At 41.5% G+C, this 19,658-nt stretch overlaps 1 protein-coding gene across 1 annotated transcript in view; it reads right to left on the bottom strand.

Moving 5' to 3' along the window:
- Nucleotides 1-13,949, bottom strand: part of LOC137617139 (abnormal spindle-like microcephaly-associated protein homolog) — a 136,681-nt gene extending 122,732 nt beyond the window's left edge. Inside the window, exon 1 of the mRNA XM_068346994.1 lies at nt 13,795-13,949. The gene's annotated coding sequence lies outside the window, so the exon portion shown is untranslated. The remainder of the gene's footprint in view (nt 1-13,794) is intronic.
- Between the last annotated feature and the right edge of the window lie 5,709 nt (nt 13,950-19,658).

Raw genomic sequence — 19,658 nt, 5'->3', positions numbered from 1 at the left:
AAAATAAATTTTTGAATATACTTACCCGATAATCATGTAGCTGTCAACTCCGTTGCCCGACAGAATTCTATGGAGGGATACGCCAGCTATCACAATACTAGAAGGGGGTGTACTTACCAGCGCCACCTGTGGCCAGGTACTATAGTACTTCTTGTTGACACCTCCTCAATTTTTCCTCGGTCCACTGGTTCTCTATGGGGAGGAAGGGAGGGTCGATTAAATCATGATTATTGGGTAAGTATATTCAAAAATTTATTTTACTAATAAAAATAACATTTTTCAATATTAAACTTACCCGATAATCATGTAGCTGATTCACACCCAGGGGGGTGGGTGAAAACCAGTGTACAAGATTAAAGGATAGCTAAGTATCCCATATTTCATATAACAGTTATCTCAAATAACAATGAAATAATAAGTACCTGGTAAGGAAGTCGAATTGAACCGTTACTCTGCCTCTTTTTTAAGTTCGTCTTCCTTACTGAGCGCAGCGTTCCTCTTGGAGGCTGAATCAACTCAAAGGTGCCAAAGTATATAGGGCTGCAACCCCTACTAAAGGACCTCTACATAACCTCTAACCCAGGCGCTTCTCAAGAATGAATTGACCACCCGCCAAATCAAAAGGATGCGGAAGGCTTCTTAGCCTACCGTAACAACCATAAAAACAACAATAAAAGCATTCAAGAGAAAGGTTAAAAAAGGTTATGGGATTAAGGGAATGTAGTGGCTGAGCCCTCACCTACTACTGCACTCGCTGCTACGAATGGTCCCAGGGTGTAGCAGTTCTCGTAAAGAGACTGGACATCTTTAAGATAAAATGATGCAAACACTGACTTGCTCCTCCAATAGGTTGCATCCATTATGCTCTGCAGAGAACGGTTTTTATTAAAGGCCATCGAAGTAGCTACGGCTCTTACTTCGTGGGTCCTTACCTTCAGCAATGCAAGGTCTTCCTCCTTTAAGTGAGAATGGGCTTCTCTAATCAGAAGCCTTATATAATACGAAACCCCGTTCTTGGACATGGGCCTCGAAGGTTTCTTGATGGCACACCATAAGGCTTCTGACTGTCCTCGAATAGGTTTAGACCTATTAAGATAATACTTGAGATCTCTGACAGGGCAAAGAACTCTCTCTAGTTCGTTACCTACCATGTTGGAGAGGCTAGGTATTTCAAACGATCTAGGCCAAGGACGTGAAGGAAGTTCGTTCTTTGCTAGGAATTCGAGCTGAAAAGAACATGTTGCAGATTCGGTCGTGAAACCAATGTTCTTGCTGAAGGCATGAACCTCACTGACTCTCTTAGCTGTTGCAAGGCAGACGAGAAAAAGAGTCTTGAGGGTAAGGTCCTTGAAGGAAGCTGACTGGAGAGGTCGAACCTAGGTGACATAAGGAACCTTAAGACTACGTCTAGGTTCCAGCCTGGAGTGGATAGACGACGCTCTTTAGACGTCTCAAAAGACTTAAGGATGTCTTGAAGGTCCTTGTTGGAAGAAAGGTCCAAACCTCTGTGGCGGAGAACTGAAGCCAACATACTCCTATACCCTTTAATCGTAGGGGCTGAAAGGGATCTCTCATTCCTAAGGTGTAAAAGGAAGTCAGCTATTTGGGTCACAGAGGTATTGGTAGAGGATACTGAATTGGCTCTACACCAGCTCCGGAAGACTTCCCACTTAGATTGGTAGACTCTACGAGTGGAAACCCTTCTTGCTCTGGCAATCGCACTGGCTGCCTCCTTCGAAAAGCCTCTAGCTCTAGCGAATCTTTCGACAGTCTGAAGGCAGTCAGCCGAAGAGCGTGGAGGTTTGGGTGCAACCTGTCTACGTGAGGTTGACGTAGAAGGTCCACTCTTAGAGGTAGAGTCCTGGGGATGTCGACTAGCCATTGAAGTACCTCTGTGAACCATTCTCTTGCAGGCCAAAGGGGAGCAACCAGCGTCAGCCGTGTCCCTTCGTGCGAGATGAATTTCTGCAGAACTTTGTTTATTATCTTGAACGGTGGGAATGCGTAAAGGTCGAGATGGGACCAGTTCAGTAGAAAAGCATCCACATGAACTGCTGCAGGGTCTGGAACTGGGGAACAGTACAGCGGAAGTCTCTTGGTTATGGAGGTGGCAAACAGATCTATGGTAGGTTGACCCCACAAGGTCCAAAGTCTGTTGCACACACTCTTGTGGAGGGTCCATTCCGTGGGAATGACCTGATTCCTTCTGCTTAGGCGATCTGCTGAGACGTTCATATTGCCCTGAATGAACCTCGTGACTAAAGTGAGGTTTTGACTTCTTGACCAAATGAGGAGGTCCCTTGCGATCTCGTATAGGCTCCTCGAATGGGTCCCTCCTTGCTTGGAGATGTAAGCCAAGGCTGTGGTGTTGTCTGAGTTCACCTCCACCACTTTGCCTAGCAGGAGGGACTTGAAGTTCAGCAGGGCTAAATGAACTGCTAGTAGCTCCTTGCAGTTGATGTGGAGCGTTCCCTGTTCCTCGTTCCACGTTCCCGAGCATTCCCGTCCGTTCAAGGTTGCACCCCAGCCCGAGTCCGATGCATCTGAGAAGAGATGAAGATTGGGGGTCTGAATAGCCAACGATAGGCCCTCCCTGAGAAGGAGATTGTGCTTCCACCACAAGAGAGTGGTCTTCATCTCTTTGGTGACTGGGATAGAGACTGCTTCGAGAGTCAAACCCTTGTCCCAATGAGCTGCAAGATGGAATTGAAGAGGGCGGAGGTGGAGTCTCCCTAGCTCGACGAACAGGGCCAGTGATGAAAGGGTCCCTGTGAGACTCATCCACTGTCTCACCGAGCAACTGCTCCTCTTCAGCATGCTCATGATGCACTCTAGGGCTTGGCTTATCCTGGGGGCCGATGGAAAAGCCCGAAAATCCTGACTCCGAATCTCCATTCCCAGGTACACAATGGATTGGGAGGGAATGAGCTGAGACTTTTCTGTGTTGACTAACAGACCCAGTTCTCTGATTAAGTCCAAAGTCCAGTTGAGACTCTCCAGACAGCGACGACTCGTGGAGGCTCTCAACAGCCAGTCGTCTAAGTAGAGGGAGGCTCTGATGTCCGATAAGTGGAGGAATTTTGCTATATTCCTCATCAGATGCGTGAACACCATAGGAGCTGTGCTTAGGCCAAAACACAGGGCTTGGAATTGGTAGACAACCTTTCCAAAAACGAATCTCAGGAAAGGTTGGGAGTCTGGATGAATAGGAACGTGAAAGTAGGCATCTTTCAAGTCCAACGAGACCATCCAGTCCTCCTGCCTGACCGCTGCTAGGACCGACTTCGTCGTCTCCATCGTGAACGTCTGCTTGGTGACATAAGCATTGAGCGCGCTGACGTCCAGCACCGGTCTCCAACCTCCTGTCTTCTTGGCCACAAGAAAGAGACGGTTGTAGAAGCCCGGGGATTGATGGTCCCGGACTATAACCACTGCCTTCTTCTGCACAAGGAGCGACACCTCCTGGTGCAACGCTAGCCTCTTGTCCTCTTCTTTGTAGTTGGGAGAGAGGTTGATGGGAGATGTGGTCAGAGGGGGTTTGAGGCAGAATGGAATCCTGTAACCCTCCCTCAGCCAACTGACAGACTGGGCGTCTGCACCTCTCTTTTCCCAGGCTTGCCAGAAGCTCTTGAGTCTGGCTCCTACTGCTGTCTGGAGATGCGGAGAGTCAGTTTTTTCCTTTAGAGGCCTTGGAGCCTTTCCTAGACTTGCTCCTGGAAGAGTCTGGACGGGAGCTTCCTCGGCTGGGGGCTCTACCACGAAAGGGCGGTATGAACCTCGTAGCAGGAGTATCAGCCACTGGGGTGCGATAAGTCCTGGGGACAGAGGTAGCAACCTTAGACTTACGAGCCGATGAGGCTACAAGATCATGTGTGTCCTTTTGTATCAGGGCAGCAGACAAGTCCTTAACCAGCTCTTCGGGGAAGAGGAACTTCGAGAGCGGAGCGAAAAGGAGTTGTGACCTTTGACAAGGTGTAATGCTGGAGGAAAGGAAGGTACAAAGCTGTTCCCTTTTCTTAAGAACCCCTGATACAAACATCGACGCAAGCTCGCCAGATCCATCTCTAATGGCCTTATCCATGCAGGACATTAATAGCATGGCAGAATCCTTGTCCGCAGGGGAGGTCTTCTTGCTGAGGGCCCCCAGGCACCAGTCTAGAAAGTTGAACATCTCAAATGCTCTAAAAACTCCCTTCAGGAAGTGATCAAGGTCTGAGAAGGTCCAGCAAACCTTAGAGCGCCTCATTGCAGTTCTACGAGGCGAGTCTACCAGACTTGAGAAGTCAGCCTGGGCAGAGGCAGGTACTCCCAAGCCTGGTTCCCCTCCTGTGGCATACCAAACGCTCGCTTTAGAAGTGAGCTTAGTCGGAGGAAACATGAAAGAAGTCTTGCCAAGGTGTTGCTTAGTCTGCAGCCACTCCCCTAAGATCCTTAACGCTCTCTTAGAGGACCTTGCTAGGACTAGCTTAGTATAGGTCGACTTAGCTGGCTGCATGCCCAGCGAAAACTCAGACGGTGGAGAGCGGGGAATAGCAGAGACAAAGTGGTCTGGGTATACCTCCCTAAGCAGAGCCAAGACCTTACGAAAGTCAATAGACTGTGGAGAAGGCTTGGATTCATCCACGTCTGATGAGGGATCCAGGTGTGCCGCCTCATCACCAGAGTGTAGCGAAGAGATCGGACAGGTATGCTGAACAGCAGAGTCAGTACGAGTTGGAACATCAATATTAGTGGTTTCCTCTTCAAGACTCTGTTGAGGGAACACCTGAGGCTCAGACTGCAAAGGCTGAACAAAAGCAGAAGCAGAAGGAAGGCGCATGGGTGGAGGAGGCTGACTCCTGGCATGAGTGGCTGAACTCAAGGGTTGAGCTTGCTGAGAGGTTGGGGGAAGCGGAGTAGTAAGTTCCTGTTCCTGTGGTGTGAGCGGAGAGCGATGAGATAGAGGCTGCGCAGAACAAAGTAAATGTCTCGCCAGTTGAGGCTCCTGAGGCGCAAGGCTAAGGTGTTGTGGTGCTTGCCTAGAGGAGGGTTGAGCTCGCTGCAGCGAGAGCTGAGGAGACTGACTCATGGTTGGGAGAGGTTGTTGTACCTCAACCGAGTGTTGCATCACTGGTGGAGCAGCAAGTGGAAGCGGAGGAAGAGGGGTATAAGCCTCCTGATCCCATTGCTGAGGTTGCCTTAAGGAAGGCGGAGGCTGAACACCACTGGGAACAGTAAACTCAGAACGTGGCTCAACATCGTACGCCTGGCAGGTGGTACTGCGGTCAGGCGGAGCGAGCGCAGGCGGAGCAAGTGCAGGCGGAGGCGGAGGCGCAACCTTCTCAGCTCGACACTCACGCATCAAGACCGAAAGTTGTGACTGCATGGACTGCAGAAGAGACAACTTGGGGTCGGCAGACACTACGGTCTGCTGAGGCAAAGCCTGAACAGCAGAGATCTGTTGCGGCAGAACCTTACTCCTCTTGGGCGGAGTGCAGTCGACTGATGACTGTGGCGAGTCAGAGCTGAGCCAATGACTGCAGCCCGGTTGAGCGCTCGCGTACTGGACTCTGCGTTTGAGTGGTCTAGAGACCTGAGTCCAGCGTTTCTTCCCTGACAATTGATCAGCGGACGAGTAAAAGACGGGCTCAATCGTCTGCAGGTGGGAGTGACGGTCTCTGGAAGACACGCCCGCAACCACCGAGGATACTTCTGTGCGCCGATCAAGGCCTGCCGAACCCTTTTGCCCTTCGACATTGCTTCTCCCCTGGGCATGGGAGCTTGCAAGAGGTCCCGGACTGGGAGGACGACTGGCACGCACAGAAGTATCCTCACGCACCACACTGACACTGACACTAGCACTTGGCACTGCACTGACACTAGCACTCGTCACAGCACTGGCACTAATACCACCCACTGCACTCTTGACCTTAAGCTCCTTGACTTCGGCCATAAGAGACTTATGATCGCTAACCACTGACTCTACTTTATCGCCTAAGGCCTGAATAGCACGCAACACAACAGACATATCAGGCTGAGGGCAAATAGTAGGTTCGGGGGTAGCCACTACAGGGGTAGGAAAAGGTAGGGGATCATGAGGTGAGGAAAAAAGTGAAGAGTGAGAAGAACTCCTCCTAACTCTGCCTCTCTCTAACTTAGTTGAATATTTCAAAAGACGGACAAAATCAAGTTCCGAAAGTCCGGCGCATTCCTCACATCGATTTTCTAACTGACAGGGCCTATCCCTACAGTCAGAACAAGCGGTGTGAGGATCTACCGAGGCCTTCGGAATACGCCTATTGCAAGACCTACATCGCCTATGGGTGGGGGCTTGCGAAATGTCAGACATCTTGAATCCAAAGAGTTAGCCAAGTGGGGTTCCAAAATCAAGCAAAAGATCGTTAACCGTTAATCAGGACTATATAAAAGCTATCTAAGCTAATATAAGAAGGTTTCCAGTAAAGCGACAGCCGAAATCTGAGAGAATACTTCACCAAAAGCCGTGAAAATACTCGAAGATCATAAGCGTATCCCAGAACGTCTTGCCGGAAGCACGACAGAGGAAAAATTGAGGAGGTGTCAACAAGAAGTACTATAGTACCTGGCCACAGGTGGCGCTGGTAAGTACACCCCCTTCTAGTATTGTGATAGCTGGCGTATCCCTCCATAGAATTCTGTCGGGCAACGGAGTTGACAGCTACATGATTATCGGGTAAGTTTAATATTGAAAACAAAAGATTGCGGAAGACTTCTTAGTCTCCACGTACAACCCAAAAAATTAAAAGTTTCAAGAGAAGAAAAAGGATATTGGGATTAAGGGAATGTAGTGGTAGAACCTTCACCCACTACTGCACTCGCTGCTACGAATGGTCCCAACATGTAGTAGTCCTCATAAAGAGTCTGGACATTTTTTAAATAATGTGAAGCGAACACAGATTTACTCCTCCAAAAGGTTGCGTCCATATTACTTCTAAGGGATCTATTTTGTTTGAGTGCTACTGAAGTTGCCACCGCTCTAACTTCATTATCACTTAAATGAGAGTAAGCCTCTCTAATTAAAAGTCTAATAAAATATGACAACGCATTTTTTGACATCGGTAAGGAGGTCTTTTTAACCGAACACCATAAAGCCTCTGAATTGCCTCGCAGCGTTTTGGTTCTAATTAAATAAAATTTAAGAGCTCTTACAGGGCACAGGACTCTTTCAATTTCGTTACCAACAATTTCAAATAGACTGGGAAGTTCAAATGACCTAGGCCATGGACGAGATGGCCGTTCTCTTTTGGCTAAAAAACCAAGTTGAAGCGAGCATACTGCTTTATTAGAGCAGAAGCCGATATTTTTGCTGAAGGCATATACTTCACTAACTCTTTGCGGTAGCCAAGCTCACTAAAAAGAGAGTTTTGAGTGTAAGATCTTTGAGTGATGTTGAATTCAACGGCTCAAACCTTTCAGACATAAGGAACTTAAGGACCACGTCCAAATTCCAAGCAGGAGTAGTGATCTGACGCTCCTTGGAAGTCTCAAAAGACTTGAGAAGGTCTTGAAGATCTTTATTATTAGACAGATCTAAATTTCTATGTCTAAAAACTGAAGCTAAAATGCTTCTGTAGCCTTTAATAGTTGAGGCAGAAAGGATGCGATGATTTCTAAGATAAAGTAGAAAGTCTGCAATCTGTGCTACAGTGGTATTGGAAGAGGAAATAGAGGACTTACACCACTCTGAATACCTCCCATTTGGATTGGTAGATCCTGATGGTAGAGGACCTTCTAGCTCTTGCAATCGCTCTAGCTGCCTCCTTCGAAAACCCACGAGCTCTAGAGAGTCTTTCGATAGAATGAAGGCAGTTAGACGAAGCGCGGGGAGACTTTGATGAAATCTTTTTACAAGAGGCTGACGCAGGAGATCCATCTGTAACGGTAAACTTCTTGGAATGTCCACCGGCCATAGAAGAACCTCTGTGAACCATTCTCTCGACGGCAAGAGGGGAGCAACCAACGTCAACCTGGTCCCTTCGTGAGAAGCGAACTTCTGAAGAACCTTGTGTAGGATCTTGAATGGTGGGAAGGCATAAATGTCTAGGTGAGACCAGTTCAGCAGGAAAACGTCTATGTGGGCTGCCTCTGGATCTGGAACTGGAGAGCACTAAGTTGGGAGCCTCTTTGTCAGTGAAGTCACAAATAGATCTATGGTGGGTTGACCCCATGTCATCCATAGCTTCTCGCACACAGTCTTGTGCAACGTCCACTCCATGGAGATGACTTGTCCTCTTCTGCTGAGGCAGTCCGCTAAGACATTCATTTATCCTTGCAGGAATCTCGTCAAAAGAGATGTTTCTTGCCTTTGACCAAATGAGGAGGTCCCTTGCGGTGACAAAAAGGGAGTGAGAGCGAGTCCCTCCTTGATTTGAGATATACGCTAAGGCCGTGGTATTGTTTGCATTCACCTCTATCACTTTGTTCTGAACCAGACTCTCGAAACTCTTTAAAGCTAGATGGACCACCAGAAGTTCCTTGCAGTTTATATGGAGTTTCTTCTGATCCGTGGACCAAAGACCCGAGCATTCCAGATTGTCCAGTGGCGCTCCTCAACCCAATTCCAATGCATCTGAATACAACACATGGTTTGGGTTCTTGATCGCAAGAGAAAGACCTTCGCGAAGTCTGACGTTGCTGTCCCACCAAGTCAGACATGTCTTGACTGAGTTGGAAATTGGGATAGAGATACTCTCTAAGCTCTTCTCCTTGTTCCAATGGTTTAGGTGAAATTGGAGAGGGCAAAGGTAGAGTCGCCCCAGAGAGATAAACTGCTCCAGCGATGAAAGAGTTCCCACGAGGCTGGTTCAAACTCTTACTGAGCAACTGTTTTTCTCTTGCAAGTGACGGACTTTTAACAGAGCTTGTTCCATTCTTGTGAGACGAAAAAGCCCGAAAAATTCGACACTATCTCCATCCCCAAATAAAGAATAGTCTGGGATGGAGTAAGTTACGACTTCTCTACATTCACTATGAGACCTAGCTCCTTGGTTAGGTCTAATGTCCATTTGAGGTTCCCCAGACAGCGATTTAATGACGACGCCTTGATTAGCCAGGCCACCAAATATAGGGAGGCTCTGATCCCTGAAAAATGTAGAAAGCTTGCTACATTTCGCATGAGCCTTGTAAAAACAAGAGGTGCAGGACTGAGGCCGAAGCACAGTGCTCGGAATTGGTACACTACTTTCCCTTACACAAACCTCAGATATTGTTGAAAATTTGGATGAATCAGGATGTGGAAGTATGCATCCAGAAGGTCGAGAGTGACCATCCAGTCGCCTCCCCTTACTGCTGCCAAAACAGATTTGGTAGTCTCCATCATGAACTTTGTCTTGACAATGAACACATTGAGTGCACTTACATCTTGAGTATTCCTGCCGTGAACGTGGCTGCCAGTTCATTGGAGCCATCCCTTATGGCCTTGCTCATGCATGACATAATTTGTACAGCAAATTACTTAAGGCTCCCAGGGACCAATCCAAAAAATTAAATACTTCAAACGCTCGAAAAACTCCTTTCAGGAGATGGTCTAGCTCTGAAGAAGACCATAAAATCTTGGAGCGTCTCATGGCTAGACGACGAGGAGAGTCCACTAGGCTTGAGAAGTCTCCCTGGGCAGAGGCAGGTACTCCCAAGCCGAGAACTTCTCCTGTGTCATACCAGACGCTCGAGCGAGAAGCTAATTTAGAAGGAGGAAAAGCAAAAGCACTTTCCTAAACTTCTCCTGGATTCCAACCAGTCTCCCAGTAAGCGCATGGCTCTCTTGGAAGAACGAGAGAGAACTGACTTCGTATATGTAGGAGTCGAAGAAAGTCATGCCAACAGTAAACTCAGACGGCGGAGAACGTGGAGCAGCCGTTACAAAATGAGTAGGAAAAATTTCCCTAAAGATATTCATCTTTTTTTTTTTTATTTTTAAATCAAGGGATTGTTGGACAACCCTAGGTTCCTCCTCTTCTGAATGAATCCCCAAAGGTACATTAGTTGAAAGGGGGTCATCAACTTCTTCAGAAGGCACATCATCTGATAAATCTAAAGTCTTGCGAGAAGGAGATTTATATTCAGAATGACGTGAAGGAAAAGCCTGACAGGCTACATCAACTTGTATATGAACAGAAGTTAAAGTTGGAGGGTCGATGTCACGTTGTGACTGCAGAGAATGTTGTTCTACTACACGTCGTGACTGAAGTGACTGACGTTCAACGTCACGTAGTAACAGCGGTGACTGCTGTTCGATGCTATATCGTGACTTCGGTGACTGACGCTCGACATCACGTCGTGTCTGTGCTGTCTGCTGCTCAACGTCACGTCGTGTCTGCAGCTCAACGTCATGTTGTGACTGCGGTGGCTGACGTTCAAAGTCTCGGCGGAACTGCAGTGACTGCTGATCAGAGTTATGACTCGACTTAACTGACTGTCAATCAAAGTTATATCGAGATTTATGCTCTGCATCTCATTTAACAGCAAAGCTGACACTAGGGATAACGTCAGCGTGACGTAACAAATCTTGTTTAGAAGGTTGAAGACCTGAATCACGTATTCCAGAACCGTGACGTACAACAAGCAAAGGATCCTTTCGCACAGGAACAGGATCGTAAGCTTTCATTAAAGAAGAAAGCTTTAACTGCATATCTTGCAAAACACCTAACTTCGGATCAACCGCACTCAGAATAGATCGTGACGTCGGTAACGTTTGTACATGAACGTCATCGCTATGAATGGGACTCTCATGATGACTACAGCTAGGACGTTGATCTTGTTCTGAAGGAACTAATGTACGTTTAAACGGTCTCGAAACCTTATACCAAGATTTTTTTTAAAACGAGTCATCGGAAGACAAGGAGAACTTAGTCTCTCCTGTCTTATGGTAAGGACGTGCTTGAGGAGCAACGTCTGATACCTTTGAGGGAACGTCTGTTCGTTGGTTAAAGCCTCTCGCTCCCTTAGGTCCTACGACATTCCTTCTCCCAGGGGTAGGGGAGCCTGAAAGAGGTCTCGGACTAGGCAAGCGACAAGCACAAACAGACGAACCCTCCGCAACACTGAACATGTCTTTCGCCCTTTCTTCACTGACACTCGCATTTTTTAATAATTTCACATTAGACATGAATAAAGCTGATTTCTATCTGAAGCAAGCAATTCTCCCTTAAATCAAAAGGTTAGAATTGCGAAATATGTCGTATAATGTACGCTCATTAGTACATAATGTATCACACATGCAAAAATTAATAAACATATACATATATATAGAATAAAATGGAAATATATAAAGTTAAAAAGATCAGTGACTTGGGAGGAGACTAAAAAACTAGATCGCTAAGGACTACGTTTTCAATCTCTCACTGTACAGTGCCTTGGGATGAGAACAAACACTAGAACGTGAAGGACTACGTTTTATCCTCTCTCTCTCTCTCACAGTACAGAGACTTGGGACGTGAGTAAATATCTGAATCGAGAAGAACAAAGTTACTCACTCCCAAACTCCCTGTATAGAGACTTGGGACGAGAATAAAGATCCCTCCCTCCCTCTCTCTCTCTCTCTCTCTCTCTCTCTCTCTCTCTCTCTCACAAGAGAATGGCTCACTCACTCTTCGTCAATAAAAGGTTATTTGACTAAAGGAAAATACTAAAAGGACTAAGAAATTGAAAATTAACATGTTCCTTTTAATTAGTATTTAAAAAACTTCAGTTTGTAAGAAGAATGAACAAAACATCAAAATCGATTAACTCTTTCTGCAAAGTGAAACCGTGATTCTCTCTTTCTCTAACGTAATGATAGAGTGCAAACTGTGTAGCATAAATAAACTAAACGTTAGTTCATCTTTGAAAACAGCACGAAGACTATTCAAAGAATAAATTTTAAAAGACAAAAAAAAATCACTCAAAATATTTTCTAAACATATTCATCTCATCAATCTAAACAAATATAAAATATAAAAGTTGAATGGGCTCAACGTTGTTTAACTTCGTTTTCCAAGTCAGTACCGCCTACAAAGAATAGGCATAGGTCACTTATAAAAAATATAAAATTTATCTCGGTGTTTAGTATAAATGGAAAGAGAATCGAAGAAGCCTAATAAAGGCGGGTGATATAAAAAATATAAGGTAAATCTATAAATATCAACAATAATTTATAAAGTGATAAAATAATTACTAAAAACTAAAAGCCTTTAACACACTTCCGTACACTGAGGGAAGGGTCGGCCATCTTCTCTCTATGGAAAATCCAGAGAGAGATTAAAAAAGAAGGGGTAAAAATTTTTTTCTCCTTTCAAAAGTATTTCTTTTGAAGATCGTATTGTTTTTGAATAATCCAACACGGCGAAAGCCATAAAACCACGAAAAAAAGTACTTCACCAATTAGTTGAATACTTTGAGGTTAAGCGCGAGCGGAATCAATGTTATCATTTCCATCGACAGAGAAGAACTGAATTCCTGGGGAAATATATGCGGTACCTGGTCGGCAGTCGGCGCTAGTGGTCACACCCAGCAACCACCACGGCGATCGCTCGCGAGTTTTTTTAATCTGTCGACCGTCAGAGACGTAAGCTACATATATATCCACCGGCTAAGTTAAATATTTAAAAATCTAAGAGCTAATATCTAGATAATCTTTCAGTATCTTGGATCACGATAGTGTGATTACAGATCTGCACTTCCCTCGATCAACTTTAGTGATCCATCAAACGTCGCCTTGTCAATTCAAGAGTTTAAATTATTTCAGCTATCACAAAGTTGTGGAATGATCTTCCTAATTGGGTAGTTGAATCAGTAGAACATCAAAAGTTCAAACTAGCAGCAAACGGTTTTATGTTAAACAGGCTGATGTAGCTCTCTCTATATTTTATATATGAAAGATCCGATTTAATGTTGTTGCTGCTCATATAATATTTTATTTTAATATGACTCCTAGGTTAGGTTAGGTCAGGTGGGAATCCTTAGGTTATGTCGTGTTCTTGTGCTTGTTTCAAATTTAAAAATGTGATTTTTAAGTAGCTATTAAAATTTGAAAAATATGGGTTTTCCCCAGCTGTCTGCACCAGAACAGTTCAAATTACCCGTAAATACACCAACACTTTATTTTATTCATCAGGAATATTGTGCGGCAGTTAACATTTAATAAATATTGAATATTCTTTTAATTCTTATTTATAATCAACACAGCATCAATGACCTTTGATGTCAGGATGCCAGAGAACTTCAAATCAATCAATCAATCAATCTGTGTAATACAAAGACCAACATACACATTAATTATATAGGCCTATAATCATATTTTATCATTGATCAAATTATACCGTTTAAAAAGGTTCAAACAGCTTTCTATATGACTAAAGATGAAAAGGAACTGGCTTGAGGGTACATTTCTTTCTCTTGTTTTTTTGACGTTTTTATCCTCTTGTTAATCTAATTTTTTAGTTTATATATAAAAGATTTATTTTAATATTGCTCTCAAACTTCTCGTAGTTTTTCCTGATTTCCTTTCCTCATTAGGCTATTTTCCCTGTTGGAGCCCTTGGGGTTATAGCATCCTACTTTTCCAGCCAGGGTTGTAGCTAAGAAAGTTGTAATATTATCATTAATAATAATAATAACAATAAAACTATGAAAGATTACAATCATCAGGTATTTTGAAATTCGGACTCGCTAACGTAAACATTGATTAGCCCGAGCGAACCGCTGCCAAAACAAACAGTTATTTTCTTTTTAATGCCAACGAACTGTTATATAAATATCAGATCATATACTCTAAACACAAACAAAGCACTAATACATTACCTTTAGTCTAAAATACCTTCATGACACCTAAAAATAACACTTTAAACACGATGTTGACGTTTTTCTCTCACTAACTGTTACAAACTGTTTGTGAATCTTTCGCCGCACATGTTTTGAATGGAGGGGAAGACGAAATTGACCAATCACAGGCGAGCAATGCCGGGATTGACCAATCAGCGACGACAGAGCGATTGTGAGCTTGACCAATCAGCGACGAGGGAAAAGAGCTTCTTCTTCATATAATTTTCTTTCAATATGGCAGCTAACTAATAAACAAGATAGATTTTTGGAAGCGACATTATTTTCGATAGATAGTGAATACTATTGTTGAAACCTCACCTCCTTGAGATACTATAAAAACTAAATAAAAAAGGTGACCAAGCATATCGATATAATTGTTTGAGGGAGAAGTATTTCCTCTTTTTATTTAGAATGACATTTTATAGATAAATATTTGTATTCGTTATATTATTGGCATAAGCCGTCCAAGAATAACATACCTGATTGTGAAAATGGATAATGCAACTTTCCATGGCAAAATTATTTTCAATCTGCTAACATAAGATGTGAGTTTAAAGGAAATACAGAAATATGAATAGCTGTAATTTAAAACTAGGAATCATTGGTCAGAGCCGTTACAGAGGTTGTAAGTCTACACAAACTGACTCAAGCGCATTTAAATGTCTGCCGCTGACCGTTTAAATCTCACGTCATCCGGAGGTTCAACCCAATGCCATGCCCATACCCTAAGAACCAGCCCCCAGGGCCCCAAATAACAGATCCCCCCCCCCACCATCTCTCTCTCTCTCTCTCTCTCTCTCTCTCTCTCTCTCTCTCTCTCTCTCTCTCTCTCTCTCTCTCTCTCTCTCTCTCTCTCTCTCTCTCCTTTTTTAATTTATATTGTAAGTACATAGGATATAGAAATTACATCTATTAAACGTTTAATCTCTAGAATAACCATTTAATTATTATTATTATTATTATTATTATTATTATTATTATTATTATTATTATTATTATTATTAATATTATTAATAGCTAAGCTACAAGCCTAGGCGGAAAAGCGTTTTGCTATAATCCGAAGGGCTCCAACACGAAAAATAGCCCTGTGAGGAAAGGTTATAAGGAAATCATTCTAAACTATATATGAAGTATTGAATAAAATATTTCAAGAACAGTAACAGTATTAAAACAAATCTTTAATATATAACTATAAAATAGACTTGTTCCAGCTTTTTCAACATGAAAAAATAATTGAAGGTTTAAAACCCACACATGAATGGCAGAGGCAAGGGACGGTAACATTGCCCTATCGAGCAGGACAATACCCTAGAGAATGACCATACATATTATAGATGATCAGTGCCCAATATATATATGTATGTATATATATATACATATATAGGTGCTACTATAGCGTGAGGTCTACCGCCATATGTCGCCTACCCAGGCGGAGGGTGAGGTGTACCACGCGACAAGCTTGGACCTTCCGCAACCTAAATGCCATGGGGTACCAGCATTCTACAGTGAACCACCAGCAATATTATGGGGATCCAGCGACAGGAGCACACACACAGGCAATTGAGCGATCGTGGTTGGACGCTAAAACGATGATTCTGAAGAGATTAATGCGAGGTGTTGGTCGTCAGCTGTTCCAGTCTCATCTTTATTTTTGCTGGAAGGTGATGAGAAAAAATTCCAATTATCTATTTGTGTCTTTCTTAAAAGATGTACGAAGTGTGTACCGCTAGGATAAAAGTATGGAAATATATGATAACATGTTTATTTTTACCTTTATTCCTTTTTTTAATGTAATTAGAAATCCAATGATCTATTTAAGTCATTTCTAAGATATGTTTAAATCAAGTGTTTATTGCTTAAACAAATGTATGAAATGTGTTTTATCTATGAGGGACGAATAATTTAGCAGTAGACCGATAACATGTTTATTTTTACCTTTATTCCTTTTTTTAATGTAATTAGAAATCCAATTTTCTATTTAAGTCATTTCTATGATATGTTTAAATTAAGTCTTTATTGTTTTGTATCGCTAGAATAAATATGGAAATATATGATAACATGTTTATTTTTACCTTTATTAATTTTTTTTCAATGTAATTAAAATTCCAATTATCATTTTAAGACATTTCTAAAATATGTTTAAATTGAGTGTTTATTGCTTAAACAAATGTATGAAAAGCGGTAGACCTCACGCTATAGTGCTAACGGGAGGTAGACCTCACGCTATAATGTGGTAGACCTCACGCTATAGTAGCACCCATATATATATATATATATATATATATATATATATATATATATATATATATATATATATATATATATATATATATATGTGTGTGTGTGTGTGTATATATATATATATATATATATATATATATATATATATATATATATATATATATATATATATATATAGCCTATATATATAAATATATATATATATATATATATATATATATATATATATATATATATATATATATATGTATATATTTATACATATGTGTGTGTGGATTAAATGTTTGTAAGGATTGATTCCCAAGAGGTTCTGTGTGGAGATATTTATGACTCTACTTCTGGTTTTGTGTGCCTACATTTCCATATTGTATTTCCTTTTCTTCAATTTTGTAAGAAATGTATGTATGTTGTTAATCCTCTTTTAATACGCTCCTCGCGTGAGAGGTGCCCCATTCCAGCCTGAAGTTTTTTCTCTCTCCCCTTGTAATACATACATATACCAAAGACACTTCCCCCAATTTTGGGGGGTAGCCGACATCAACAAGAACAAACAAAAAAGGGGACCTCTACTCTCTATGTTCCTCCAGCCTAACCAGGGACTCAGCCGAGTTCAGCTGGTACTGCTAGGGTGCCACAGCCCAACCTCCCACATTTCCACCACAAATGAAGCTTCATACTGCTGAGTCCCCTACTGCTGCTACCTCCGCGGTCATCTAAGGCACCGGAGGAAGCAGCAGGGCCTACCGGAACTGCGTCACAATCGCTCGCCATTCATTCCTATTTCTAGCACGCTCTCTTGCCTCTCTCACATCTATCCTCCTATCACCCAGAGCTTTCTTCACACCATCCATCCACCCAAACCTTGGCCTTCCTCTTGCACTTCTCCCATCAACTCTTGCATTCATCACCTTCTTTAGCAGACAGCCATTCTCCATTCTCTCAACATGGCCAAACCACCTCAACACATTCATATCCACTCTAGCCGCTAACTCATTTCTTACACCCGTTCTCACCCTCACCACCTCGTTCCTGACCCTATCTACTCGAGATACTCCAGCCATACTCCTCAGACACTTCATCTCAAACACATTCAATTTCTGTCTCTCCATCACTTTCATTCCCCACAACTCCGATCCATACATCACAGTTGGTACAATCACTTTCTCATATAGAACTCTCTTTACATTCATGCCCAACCCTCTATTTTTTACTACTCCCTTAACTGCCCCCAACACTTTGCAACCTTCATTGACTCTCTGACGTACATCTGCTTCCACTCCACCATTTGCTGCAACAACAGACCCCAAGTACTTAAACTGATCCACCTCCTCAAGTAACTCTCCATTCAACATGACATTCAACCTTGCACCACCTTCCCTTCTCGTACATCTCATAACCTTACTCTTACCCACATTAACTCTCAACTTCCTTCTCTCACACACCCTTCCAAATTCTGTCACTAATCGGCCAAGCTTCTCTTCTGTGTCTGCTACCAGTACAGTATCATCCGCAAACAACAACTGATTTACCTCCCATTCATGATCATTCTCGTCTACCAGTTTTAATCCTCGTCCAAGCACTCGAGCATTCACCTCTCTCACCACTCCATCAACATACAAGTTAAACAACCACGGCGACATCACACATCCCTGTCTCAGCCCCACTCTCACCGGAAACCAATCGCTCACTTGTAATATTTTAGCTTATTTCCTAATGCTCAATTACCTTTATATACAAATAAATCTTATCTAAAAAGCATAGTTCTCTTATTTGGGACTCCGTGCATAGCACTGCGGAGAGAGACGGGGAACCCAGTAAAAGATAATAGGGAAGTAAGATTCTAGCTGGGTCCCTTGCCCAGTATAAAATCAAGGGGTGGTGCCCAGTGTCCAGTTCATCCTTGATTGTTTACCTTTTACCCAGATTCCTGGGTATTCCACAGTCTCTTTTTGTGTAGCGAAATATTGGAGTGTGGTCGGTATTCGGACACTAGGCGGTCTGCAAGCTACATCTGGTCACAGTCCGCGAAACCATCACAGCGTTCGCCAGTCAGGGACGTTACCATATTGGCCCCCCACAATCCCTAATTGAACTTTGAACTTTTGAAGTTCTATATATGTAAAAGAACCACAGAGAAAATGAAACAGAAAAATAAAATAAGTCCTAACTAGTTTCATGCTACTTCTTGAGAGGGCTGATTTATTGAGAATCCATTTACATATATGTGTATTTATCTTTAATCATTTTTTAAGCCTCATCCCTATATATACATAATAATTATACGTAGGCTATACACCTGCAAGCCTGCAAATCAATATACACATATGTATGCTTTACACATGATCAATGCATGCATAAACACATTCATGTACATAGTCTGGCCTATTCTTTACGTACAGCATTCTTCTCTGTCTTCATACACCTGACAACACCAAGATTACCAAACAGTTCTTCTTCACCCAAGGGGTTAACTACTGCACTGTAATTGTTCAGTGGCCACTTTCCTCTCGTTAAGGGTCGAAGAGACTCTTTAGCCATGGTAAGCAGCTCTTCTAGGATACGGACACTCCAAAATCAAACCATTGTTCTCTAGTCTTGGGTAGTGCCATAGCTTCTGTACCATGGTCTTCCGCTTTCTTGGGTTAGAGTTCTCTTGCTTGAGGGTACACTCGGGCACTCTATTCTATCTTATTTTTTCTTCCTCTTGTTTTGTTAAAAATTTTATAGTTTATAAAGGAGATAATTATTTTATTGTTACTCTTCTTAAAATATTTTATTTTTCCTGGCTTCCTTTCCTCACTGGGCTATTTTCTCTGTTGGAGCCCCTGGGCTTATAGCATCCTGCTCTTCCAACTAGGGTTGTAGCTTAGCAAATAATAATAATAATAATAATAATAATAATAATAATAATAATAATAATAACAAAGATGATAATAATAATAATAATAATAATAAAGATGATAATAATAATGATAATAATAATAATAATAATAATAATAATAATAATAATAATAATAATAATAATAACAAAGATAATAATAATAATAATAATAATAATAATAATAATAAAGATGATAATAATAATGATAATAATAATAATAATAATAATAATAATAATAATAATAATAATAATAATAATAATAATAATAATAATAATAATATTAATAATAATAACAAAGATGATAATAATAATAATAATAATAATAAAGATGATAATAATAATGATAATAATAATAATAATAATAATAATAATAATAATAATAATAATAATAATAATAATAATAATAATAATAATAACAAAGATAATAATAATAATAATAATAATAATAATAATAATAAAGATGATAATAATAATAATAATAATAATAATAATAATAATAATAATAATAATAATAATAATAATAATAATAATAATATATCCCTGTCAATATAAACATATAATTACATATACTGTATATTTATAAATGTTTTACTTATTTCATATATATATATATATATATATATATATATATATATATATATATATATATATATATATATATATATATATATATATATATATATACCAATAAGTAGCAGCAAAGTATATACATATTATCATT

Source organism: Palaemon carinicauda, chromosome 23, assembly GCF_036898095.1.
Source record: "Palaemon carinicauda isolate YSFRI2023 chromosome 23, ASM3689809v2, whole genome shotgun sequence".
NCBI classification, from domain to species: Eukaryota; Metazoa; Arthropoda; class Malacostraca; order Decapoda; family Palaemonidae; genus Palaemon; species Palaemon carinicauda.
The sequence above is the reverse complement of the archived record's forward strand: the minus strand, read 5'-3'. Positions and strand labels throughout refer to the sequence as shown.